This window comes from Mytilus galloprovincialis, chromosome 7 (assembly GCF_965363235.1).
Source record: "Mytilus galloprovincialis chromosome 7, xbMytGall1.hap1.1, whole genome shotgun sequence".
Classification (NCBI taxonomy): Eukaryota; Metazoa; Mollusca; class Bivalvia; order Mytilida; family Mytilidae; genus Mytilus; species Mytilus galloprovincialis.
In genome coordinates this window covers 59,911,296-59,923,470 of record NC_134844.1, presented here as the reverse complement: position 1 = coordinate 59,923,470, position 12,175 = coordinate 59,911,296, and the positions used below count along the sequence as shown (strand labels likewise).

At 30.7% G+C, this 12,175-nt stretch overlaps 1 long non-coding RNA gene across 1 annotated transcript; it reads left to right on the top strand.

The window, feature by feature from the left end:
- The first annotated feature begins 6,621 nt into the window (after positions 1-6,621).
- Positions 6,622-9,393, top strand: LOC143081829 (uncharacterized). Its single transcript, XR_012980111.1, has 3 exons — positions 6,622-6,676; positions 7,462-7,527; positions 9,187-9,393. It is a non-coding gene; the product is annotated as an uncharacterized LOC143081829 (long non-coding RNA).
- Positions 9,394-12,175: the final 2,782 nt, after the last annotated feature.

Below are 12,175 nucleotides of genomic sequence, written 5' to 3'. Positions count from 1 at the left end.
TTGATTTTATTAGAAATTATAAGATATCAAAGACCAGTGTCCCTTTAACAAAATGTCAATTGAAAATATGAAAGTATAAAGGAATCCGGGTTGTATCACAGATAATTGTATATTTCAAATAGAAAAAGCACAACACTATACTGTTAAAACCTACCACAACACATATGGTGACCAATGTATATCAGACGAGAAATAACCAAAAATGCAAAGCTGATGTATAATAATAGACTATTCTCTATGGCAAGAAATAAATTAGGAATGTATTACTGTGAAACTGTTACACTTTATAATTTTGAAATGATTCATGCCTGTAGTTTGCATCTATCATTGTATCATGTTGTCAAGTAGCATTTCACATTTATGATGCAAAATCAAAGAGAACGTTTGTTTTTGGAAACATTCACAACCCGCTGTAACTATAAATTAAGATGTTTGACAGTAATAGTATGATATTCAGCATCGAAGTTTCAACATGGGAAATAAACATTTATCAAACTAAAATAAACACAGTGTTAATTAAATCAGACGTGCTGATGAACTTGCGTAAGGTTTAACTTATCCAACACTATCGCTTACAAATATGAGTTAAGAAATTCCTACCCCAAGTAAGGTGTGTCTACCGAACATACACAATAAGATCACTCAAACCAACAAATTAAATGTAAGGTACTTAAGGCATTTTTTTATCGAAAAAAATTTATCAATGCATCTTGTTTCAGACGTGTAAAAAGAGCTCCGTGTTGGCAAAGAAGATGTACTTTTAACTTCCAGTGCTGTTATGGCTATACCTGTTCATACAGAAGATGTGTTCGTAAGAGAGGCTAGTTAATGCGATTGTCAATTCTTTACACGTCCTAGCACGCATACAAGATCCATTAGAGATATTGTTACTTTAAATATTAGACTTGTGTAAAGAATAAACTGAAAACTTATATTTATTTTCTTGAGCTTTTATCTGGCACATGTTCAGTGGCAATACATGTAAAAAAAAAAAAATAACAAAGAACAATAGTCCTATTCATCGATGCAATAGTACGATATTTCTAAGACAAAACAAATATTCTCAACAAGTCATTTGTATTTCAGAAAACGTATAAAGGAGGGAAGAAAGATACCAGAGGGACAGTCAAACTCATAAATCGAAAAAAAAACTGACAGCGCCATGGCTAAAATGAAAAAGACAAAAAATTACTATCACTAGGAATACTCAAAATAAAAACAACAAAGCTTACTATTTATAAATGCCCGAAAACGTTAGGATCTATCTAATCAAAATGGCATTATAATAGCAAAACAAATTGTAAGACAACATTGTTTAAGGAATTTTAAATTGTAAAAAATGTATTCCTTCCCTTAAAAACACTGACATTATAACGCTTTGGTTGTTGCTTTTTTATTACTTTTTGTTAGTATTACGTTACATTTGATTACGCATGTTCAGGCTCGAGAACCCTTCATAACAGGGACCTTAAATAACCAAATCGATTTTAGGTTACCTATGCCTGAGGTTCATTTAGATTTAGTCGTAAACAATGTTAAACTGCCGTTAAGAAAAACAGTTGTTATACAAACATTATGATTGTTTCATTTATGTTGTTCGTTTTTGATACTCCAAAAAACGTTTGATAAAGCTACGTCTCGAGATCAGTTCGACATAAAAGAAAGAAAACACGGTTTGTTGGTTTGTTGGCATTGCAAAGTAAATGGACCATTGAAAACATAAAACGTGTTATCTGTCGCACGTGAAGGCAGAGTCATAATAGGTTTAAAATAATTAACTTTAATGATATGAGCAAACTGTGTGAGTCTTGCGATTCCCTTAACTGGGAGTATTGTGACATACCATTTTATAGTTAAGGCAGTTGTACATTCCTGCTAGTGCAATAAGTTTTTGTTAGTCCAGTATCGGTTTTTTACTATTTCATCGTCTGGTTTTCAATAGTTGGTTAGCCGAATCCTTCTTTTAGAACTAGTGAATTCCCTATGGTCGGAAACTGTCTTTTGTCATATTGGTGTTTTGTCCGTTGTACCATTCAAATATAATGCGATTTTCTAGTTTTTCTATTTTCGAACAGTGTTACATATGTCTCTGATATATTGATAAACGAAAAGAAAGAGATAGTGTATTAACGTGTGGAAAACAGTTCTGGCCAGCAATTGGTCTTCAACTAAGCAAATAAAAATGATCGTACCAAGACGCAGGGTTGAGCTGACCACTAAACAGTAATACTTACTAAACGCTACACTGAACTCCACAGTATACAAATTAAGCAATTGAAAGTAAAAACAATAACCAGCACGAACACAGGTTAGAGGTTTCTGACTTTGATGAGGAGCAAACATGCTGCGGGATTTTCAAGTTTTGTGTGATCCTTTTATACATGTACATGTAGCCAATATGTACTAAACAACATTATCTCTTTATACTATGATCTATTTTTTATTTACTGTATATATACGTGGGTAGGTAAGTGACGTTACTCATTTTACACAAAGTTGGTCATCACTTTTTTGGTACAAATGATATATGCTTAATTTCTTTGTCATCAAATATACATTTTAAACCTATACAACATTAAAAGACCTATTTACCTATTGGGACTGTGTGCTAACATAAGTAAATGCGATCACTACAGTACTGTATCTGTGTATGGAATAATTCTTATTAAAAATATTATTATCCAGCTGGTATACACGGTATAACATCATGGTGCAATAAATTTAATGAATAGATATAGGAAGATGTGGTATGAGTTCCATTGAGACAACTCTCCATCCAAATAACAATTTATAAAAGTAGACCATTGTAGGTCAAGGTACGGCCTCCAACACGGAGCCTTGGCTCACACCGAACAGCGAGCTATAAAGGGCCCCCAAAATTAGTAATGTAAAACAATTCAAACGGGTATAGTCTGGTGTTCTGATGTAAAATGCTTCTACGGGTCAATGATCTTATGCATGCCAACATAAACATTTTCTAGAAAAAAAAACACATTTCCGTGTTAGTAACATTGTTTGTTTACAACTTGTAACTATTGTGTTACAATTTATGACAGAGGGACACTACAAAAATACGTTCACAAAGGATATTTAAAAATAAAGTGTGCCGTATTTGGCGCAACTTTTTGGAATCTTGGGTCCTCGATGCACTTCAACTTTATTCTTGTTTGTGTTTCTCACTATTTTGAGCTGAGCGTCACTGATGAGTCGTATACAGCATGTGTAGACGAAACGTGCGTCTGGTGTATTAAATGATAAGCCTATTGCCTGTAATAATTATGAAATATCGTAAAACACTTGTTGCATGTGTGGAATCTATATATTGTTTTCTCTAAATATAAAAAAGAGCAATTAATGAAACAGAAATAGTGTTATGATATCAATTGTGTCTAGTTGACCCTATTTTCAATGAATGTTAGTTTCGTGGATTGAGGTAAACTTGCATTTTCGTAGATATTTGATTTTGTGGTTTTGGTAATAACTACGTATAAGACAATAGAAAATGGGTTATTCTTAAACATTATTATTCATGTTTCTTCTGTTCCTACACAAATGGGTATCCAACGAATAGCAATGAATCAAAAGTATACTTCAATTGTGAATGATTTCAAATCTAACACGTGTTTTTGTTCTTTTATATCGTAAACATAATGAAAAAATCTATTAAAATAATGTCATCTATAAATAAACGAATTAATGAAAAACGTGCGTTATACATGTTATATGTTTAAAAACTGTTTCAGCTTCAAACATTTCAACTTGATTTCGTTTTTTTGAATATGGTATATTCGCATTGCATTTTAGCAATATTGACGAAATTATATTTAATACCGCTATTTTACAGTTTGTATCATAATGTAGATTTTCGTTACTGTCGTTTTTAGTAGAGTTCTTGCTAGCCCAGCTTATTGTAAAGATTGGTACAGAGAAATTATCTGCATACGAGTTTTAACATACGAAATTGAAAAAAGTTAACGAGCACACTATAAGTGATAATCACACGGCGACATATATAAAAATCGAGGAGCAAGTGATGTGAACTCATTCTAATAATATTGTATAAATGATTTCCTATCATGACTAATACGTATTTGGCACACCGTTCTGAAATTTGGGTCCTCAATGCTCTTCAACTTTGTATTTTTTTGGCTTTTTAACTATTTTGATCTGAGCGTCATTGATGAGTCTTTATATGTAAACGAAACGCACGTCTGGCGTAAAAAATCCTGGTACTTTTGTTACCTATATATATTATAAAGAAATATCGTAAGCGGACCGAAGTGTCAATAGTTGATAAAGGTATGAAGTTGAAATCCTATGATTTATTTTTATAAAGTATTACCCTTTGAATTTTTTTTTTATAGTTATCAAGATCTTTATTCGTACGTGTTACAACTCATTATTTTGTATGTAAATGATAATAAGGTAACAACAAGTTGAATATCGATCGTCGTCTAGATTAAATATACCGTAGAAGCACATAACTAACGGTTTGCTCAAAACATTTTGGAATGGGGATTACTTCAGCTGAGAAGGAATTTAATACTTTTAAACACATTTAGTAAGCACTATTAGTTTTCAAATGTTTAATAAACATGATTAACGTACTCATAATTCGTAAGATATTTTACCTTACATTATAACTGAAAAAGCGTTTTTGATTTTTTCCCGAAAGTCAATTAAGTTATAAGCTACTAAACATCAGTATATTTTTTTTTCAGGTCAGTTGTCAATCTTCTTTCCAATTTTGATCGAATATTTCAACTTATTTAAGTGAGTATATTGCAGATAAATATAGTATGTGCGGTTCGCGTATGTCTTTGAAGTATGTAATTTATGTAATGGCGTTGAGTTTATAAAGAAAGAGTGCACGATATTCAATTATCGAGGTTTGGGCAGTGACCCTTGTCGTGCGATTTCATAATAAATAATAATGTTTTCTAATGTATTTTTTAGATGCTTGATTACAGTCTTTTATTGTTGTTCAGATTGAGACTCTATGATGCTTTTTATAGACTTTATGAACAGCGGTATACTTGTATTGATGTTATAAATCCATGTGTAGAAACATTATTGTATCATCCCTTCAAAAGTACAAAATTGTATAATATTGTTTGCTGAAAAAATGTTTAATACATTTAGAACCTTGTTGTTCCTGTTAAACTGATTTTTATGCCCCAACTACGATAGTAGAGGGGCATTATGTTTTCTGGTCTGTGGCTCCGTTCGTTCGTTCGTCCGTCCGTCCGTTCGTTCGTTCGTTCGTCCCGCTTCAGGTTAAAGTTTTTGGTCGAGGTAGTTTTTGATGAAGTTGAAGTCCAATCAACTTGAAACTTAGTATATATGTTCCTTATTATATGATCTTTCTAATTTTAATGTCAAATTAGAGTTCTGACCCCCAATTTCACGGTCCACTGAACATAGAAAATGATAGTGCGAGTGGGGCATCCGTGTACTGGGGACACATTCTTGTTGTTATATATAAACATTTACACTTACCTTCTAAAAAAAGATGACTGCTGGTTAAAATGCGCAATAGTTGCTAAACATGTATATGGGATATTCTTTTTGTTTTGAAGACCCATATGTGTCCTTTGGCTTTAAACTGCTTTTTTGTTTGTTTGACGTTATTTTTATACATTCCCATTCCCACTCTCAATTTTATTAAATGATTATTATAAAAGTTGATTGTGTTATGAAAATATTTTTTTTCAAACAATGGACTCTGGTCAACATTTCTCACCACATTGTTTCTTTTTAAAGAAATTTTTCAAGTCGATTTTGTGTCTTCACTTTAACCTGTGTATTGTCTAAACGTTCTATTCTATGAACATATAAATTTTGTTTTATAATGTTCTTAATGTTCACCCAGTGTCTGCATCTATTTCAAAAGTGAAACACATTGTTTTATGTTGCGATAAGTAAATTAACAAAAACACAGAACTCAAAAGAAAATCTAAACGGAAAGTTCCTAAGCAAATGGCAAAATTAAAAGCTGAAACACATCTGACAAATGATTAACAACTGTTCGTGACTACGTACAGTCATTTTCGTAAGTAGAAAATGGTGGATTATAGCTAGTTAAACCTCCCACTTGTATGACAATGACACGAAACTATAATTTATTGACAACGATGTGTGAACAAAACAAACGGATGCATACATATAAAAAATAGTAATACAGCTGTCAGAGTTTTGTTAAAATGCCAACCATTACAAAAACAAACACATAGTTCAACAAAGTAAACAAACACACGCCGCAAAAACGAAAGGCAAGAATACAAAAATCTAAAAACAGCGCAATATCGAAATACAAATAAGGACCCGCTAGAAGAAACTAAAAAGTTACAATGTACAGAACAGATTGTTTTTTTTTTATCTGACCTTTTTTATAATATGATTGTGCATGTTACAAAAGGATGTTTAAAAAAAAAAAAAACATATACAAACGTTTTCACAAATAAGGAAACTAATTAATAGATTTACTTTTGTTTAACATTTATCAAAACAACTTGTTTCTAAGTCGTTAAAGTAACGGGCAACCACAAACCAGGATACAGAAACAAATGGTTTAAATTTGTCAGACATAATTTATGTCGCTATATTGAATAAAAGGTGACCCACAAACGAAATTTGTTTATAACACGCATATACCGTATCAGTTGGATTTGCTTATGTAAGTATATTTATATCATATTAAATTAAGACTTAAAACAAATTAGTTAGTTGTTCAGATGAATCCGTTTCATCAACCTGTATTGTCTGCTCATAGCATTCATCATTCAGTTTACATCAATAAATAGTATGTGCTTCAACAATGATAACATTATTACTACTGAACACCTTTCGTGTGTGAAAACAAAAATGTTAATGTAAAAAACAACGATAGGTACTTAGTATGTATTTTTTTAAGCTCGATCTCCATAATTTAAAAAAAAAAAAAACATGACACCAAAGTAAAATTTGGAGATTCTTTGTTTTTCACTCATTTCGTTTTTGACTGTATCGAAGACGTTAATCTGATATTGCGGCAAGCTATCCTGGTGAATTAATATTAAGCCAATCTTGCATAGCGTCACCAAAGAATATAAACGACTTATACAAATATCGGGATTTGTTTCAAAGAAATTCAGTAATATTATTGGCAAAACACAGTTCGGGAAAACAGTTTGCGATTTTAGTTTTTTTTTTTTTTTGCACGTCAAACTTTATTCAACGCAAAGAAACTATTATTTTTTTTAATTAAAAGTCATTTGCCATATTGTTACAGAAACTACCCCATATGTCACTATGTTTAAATCGATGTTTACAAACAAATCAATATCGTTTTGTTACAACATTTCTTATCAGTTGTGTCAACCAAAACTTCATTTAAAAAAAAGAAAACCCTTAAATATTAGGTTCATGTATTATCATTAAAGTAAAACTAGTCATATTTGTATGTCTTTCTTTTTAAAACAGTACATTCAAGAGAAATGAAGATTTTTTTGTGTTTAGTCTTCTGTTTGTCGATAATGTCTGTTGGAGGTAAGGTTAACAAATAACCTACTTTTTATCCTTGAGTTTAATTGCTAATTATGAAACCTAAAGATACGATTTGTGTTCCTTTGTTCTAGTGACCCAGACATACATAAATAGACTGCTAGTTCTTAAAAAAGTTAAATCGTCGTTTAATGTTTTACTTACAGAAATATAATTTCTTTGTTTGCAGATATAGTTTAAAATTTATGTTTTACAGTTAAACTATAACAAAATAAACATTATTGTATAGGGGCCATCTGAAGCCTGCCTCCGGGTGTGGCATTTCTCGCTGTGTTGAACATGTTGAAGACCTTTTTGTGGCCTTTGGCTTTTTTTGCATTTTGGTATGGTTTTTGTCATTTTATAGCATTCCGCGTTTCCATTCTCAATTTTCAAGATAAATGTAGATCCAATTGTTATTTTGATATCCGTCTGCAACGAAAATCTTTTGGTGATTACATTAACATGGTTAACTCAATGTTTATAAAAGTCATTAAAGGTAATACAGTTGTTTTTTATTTTGTTTTAACTATGACCGTTTTATTCAAATTATTATTTGAATATAATCTTTTTCTTGATTAAGGGCATAGCAGGACGTGCGCAAGAGAATGGATCGGAGTAACATATTTCTTAACTTTGAATTAAATCAGAGCTGTTGAAGCCTAACATACCTACACCATAGCATCGTATCGTTACAAAAACTTATCTATAATTGTCTACAAATTATCTGTTTTACGTGTTTATAATTTATAATTCTGTTCGTAAATTTCAACAAAATATCTGATTACACTTAATGAATGAAAGTCCGAAATATATAACATATTTGTTATACTTAAATATATCAGACAACCAACAACAAATAATATAGAACAAACGAAGAAATAACTTGGTATAGAATAACGTTGATAAACTAAAGAATATACTTTTTGTGCATGTACCTGAAAATTATATGATTCTTAGTAACCAAATTTGTAAAATTAATATATTGAATGGAAAGGTGTTAAGCTTTAATAATCGAAAACAAAAGCTCGAAAAACGGCATATCATTTAAAAAAATAAAATAAAAGCAAAACAATGAAAAAACTGCACAGACGTAACTTCTATGATTTTGGTTATTAGAAGATTCTGATCTAGAATGCTTTCATATTGCTAATATCCATTAAAAATCGTCTTCAACCACGTGATTACAGACTTCTGATTTGGAACAAATACAACAAAGAGATTGCAGGATTACAGACGCAGATTGATTATTTTAATTGCAAAAGGTCAATACATTATCGTTAATACTACTTACATGTTTGTGTATGCAATAAACTTAAATGAAATACTTAATACACTATTTTATCTAAGTATATTTAAAAATAGTGATGGTATATATTCGCCTATGCATCGTAATATGTTTTGTTTATCACGCAAGTAATCTTAAGCCCTATTATTTTATGCTAAAAGTGTTGTACGACGTTTACATTGTTCGAGCTATCCAGAAAATACTAGTATTGATTTTGAATTGGTTTACATTACATGTTAGCAATATAAATTCAAACTTAAAGATGTCCACCAATTAATAAAAAAAAACATGGATCTAATCAACTAAAAAAATGTATAATACTGTGTTGTTTTATAATGTTTATAGAATATCAATTTAGAGTTTCTTTTTTCTTTTAGTCGTATAAAAAGATATTCATGTTGGCCTAGAAAATGTTGTACAAGGCGTGACTGCTGTTCCAGCCATTTGTGCATTTCATTTCTGAATGGTGCTCAGGAAGAAAGGGTTAGTGATCCTGGCGCTTCATCTTTTAAAAGGGAGTCTTACAGATAGAAGAATTCATTGTTCTTTCTTATGTACACGATGAAGATCTTTTTTGTATACAATAAACAATGATTACATTTAGTAAATGTTTTTTTCTTTCTTCTTGTACAGCTCATTAACTCACGCTCAATATGATTAATTAGTATAATTTCATCTATCATTAAGGCCAATCCAAGGTTTGTATCCAATTACATGGCAACAAAAAAAGGAAACAATATAGAAAAGAAAAAAAATATTTAAGTAATCTGAGTACATACGAAAAAACTGTTTGAATGCAACATATCTGTACAAGGAACATAAAAAAAGGGGAAAAAGAAGCTTTGGAAAGCAACGTATCAATTTCAAATATTTTAATTTATCGACACTATTTGAGAGACTGGACGACATATAAGGAACATACAAAAATGTATACTATGTAAATATTTTCTCACATCGACCAGGAAACAATAGCATGAGCATGCTGACCGAACTAGGCAGTAAAAGTTTACATTTTGCACATCCAAACAAAACGTCTTTATTTTGTCAAATAAATGGTGGTCGGACCAGTAGTGACCATGTTTCTTCTTCCCTATCTCCATTGGGTGTCTGATGAATTGAAAAAAAATGTGAATAATGAAACAAAGAATTTATTGTCTTCTTTTTTATATCAATAAAAAGAAATAAAATTGAAAAAAGATGCGTAAAATGAATCCAGGGGTTCCTATACACATATACTAGGAATGTAATAAAATTATATACTATAATATTGCTTTTATAACGGAGTTTCTACTGATCAAAACACTGGTCCGTATGGCTTTTAACAAAGCGTAAATACAATACCATATATCGTCTTATAAAATTTGCCATTAGTACAGTAGAATTTAAAAGGCCCCAAATTACAAATTGAGAGGTAAAAGCGGGATTGTCATTATCAATTGTTCCAGGCTATGCAGTGAACAATGGCTGTTAATATCTGTGTCATTAGATGTTTTATAGAGAGTTGTCGCATAGCAATCATTCCATATCTACTTTTTTATAAAACACATTTTTACCTTTCATGTGCGAATCATTTTCCTGAATTTATTTACCTCAAGAGCAATATGAGAGAATAATGCGATCGATATAGTTTAGTTGAGGATCATTTGACCTTCTCGGAAAGGGTACAAGAGGACTTTTCACTGACGTAATATTTAATTGTTTGTAGCCTTTTCATTTGTTTTTAAGAGGTTATACCATATTAGTTCAGCCATTTGATTACGAATCCTTTATCACGCCCACAATGTTATGGAGATTAAGCACGATGTATTAAGTGATTTATAAACATGGACTACGTTTGTTTCACTATTTTTGATAAGATGTTTCAGTTTGGAAACATAATATACCTTTGTATCAATATTTAGTAATATCCTAACCAAAATGTGTGATTAGGCTTTCAAATAGTCAGCCTTTTCGCTATTTTCGACACCGAAAATCAATTAAAAATAGTAAAAGTTACTGACATATCAAGAGTGGTTGAAATATGAGTACAACACAATTATTCTAATTTAAAGGAAAAATACCGCAAATCTTAATCTCCAGTTGGATGAAATAAATTAATACACAACTAATATGATCTGATCCTCCATTCTAAAAATAACATTGTAATAAACAAAAATAGCTATTGAACTCCTGCAGATAAAATAAAAAATAGGTAGATATGTGCTTGTATATATAATGACATCGACACACATTTCTCTCAACAACATATTATATGTGTGCTGGTGAGCGTATCTTTGTAATTTTTACATGAAAAAAGTATGATATAATATGAATCAATGAAACTTAAACAATTATGTCCATGTATGTTAAGTGTTGATCTACACACATATATATATATGGCTATGTGTTTGTAACACATACTATCGATGTTTGACCACACTTATGTATGGTTTGTGTATAGATAACGGACAGTAAAAATACAAAAACATAGATTAACTATAAAAAAGTAAGCACATTCAAAAATAAAGAAAGAAAATACTTTTTGAAAGGCAACAGTATTTGAGGTCTCTTTGAGAGTTTAAATCTACAAAGTTAGTATACGTTATATGTACAGACGCCGCGTGACAGTTGAGTATGGAAAATATTTCAACAAGCTCTTAGTACCACTACAATCGTGTGACAGTGCATACGTATACCACATTCCCTTACATAATAGTAATGCAAGTAATGCACCTGCAATTATTATTAATTGTTTTGAGAAAATATTGTCGTCAATCAGGTTACAATAACACCAGAAACAAGGAAATAACATTTAATGTTCTAAGGAGGGTCTTACCACAATGTCAGTGTCAAACAATATTTATTCTATCGTTCTACTACTTCATCAACATACGCAGTAGTCTAATTGCCACTATAAATTGTAAATTTTGATACCTTGTGATGTTTCTAAATATTAAGGAAATTCGCTACTTAGTTTCAAAATAACAAGCTTTTCATAACACTAGTATATATTGATATGGGACTAATAAAGGAATCAAAAGAGCAAATAAAATAAACAGGTCAAAGCGATTGTTTGTGAGATGTTACCCATTGAAATTTGGCGGGAAAATGTTCTCTCTTGATTTTTCATAGTTTTATCATTGACAAGTTTAAGTTCTCAAAAACTATTAAGAAACAACAAAGATTTTATAAGACTTTTACAGATGGCTTATAATTATACATGTAAAAGTTTTATAAAAAGAAAAATGGGTGTCAATGGGCAAAATTTTGTACGGCATTTAAATGGATAAAACCAGAGGATTCCGAAAATCTGACAAAATTTCAAAACATGACAATCTAACATCCTTAAATACAAAAAAAAAAAAAAGAAAAAAAACAAGCCACCTA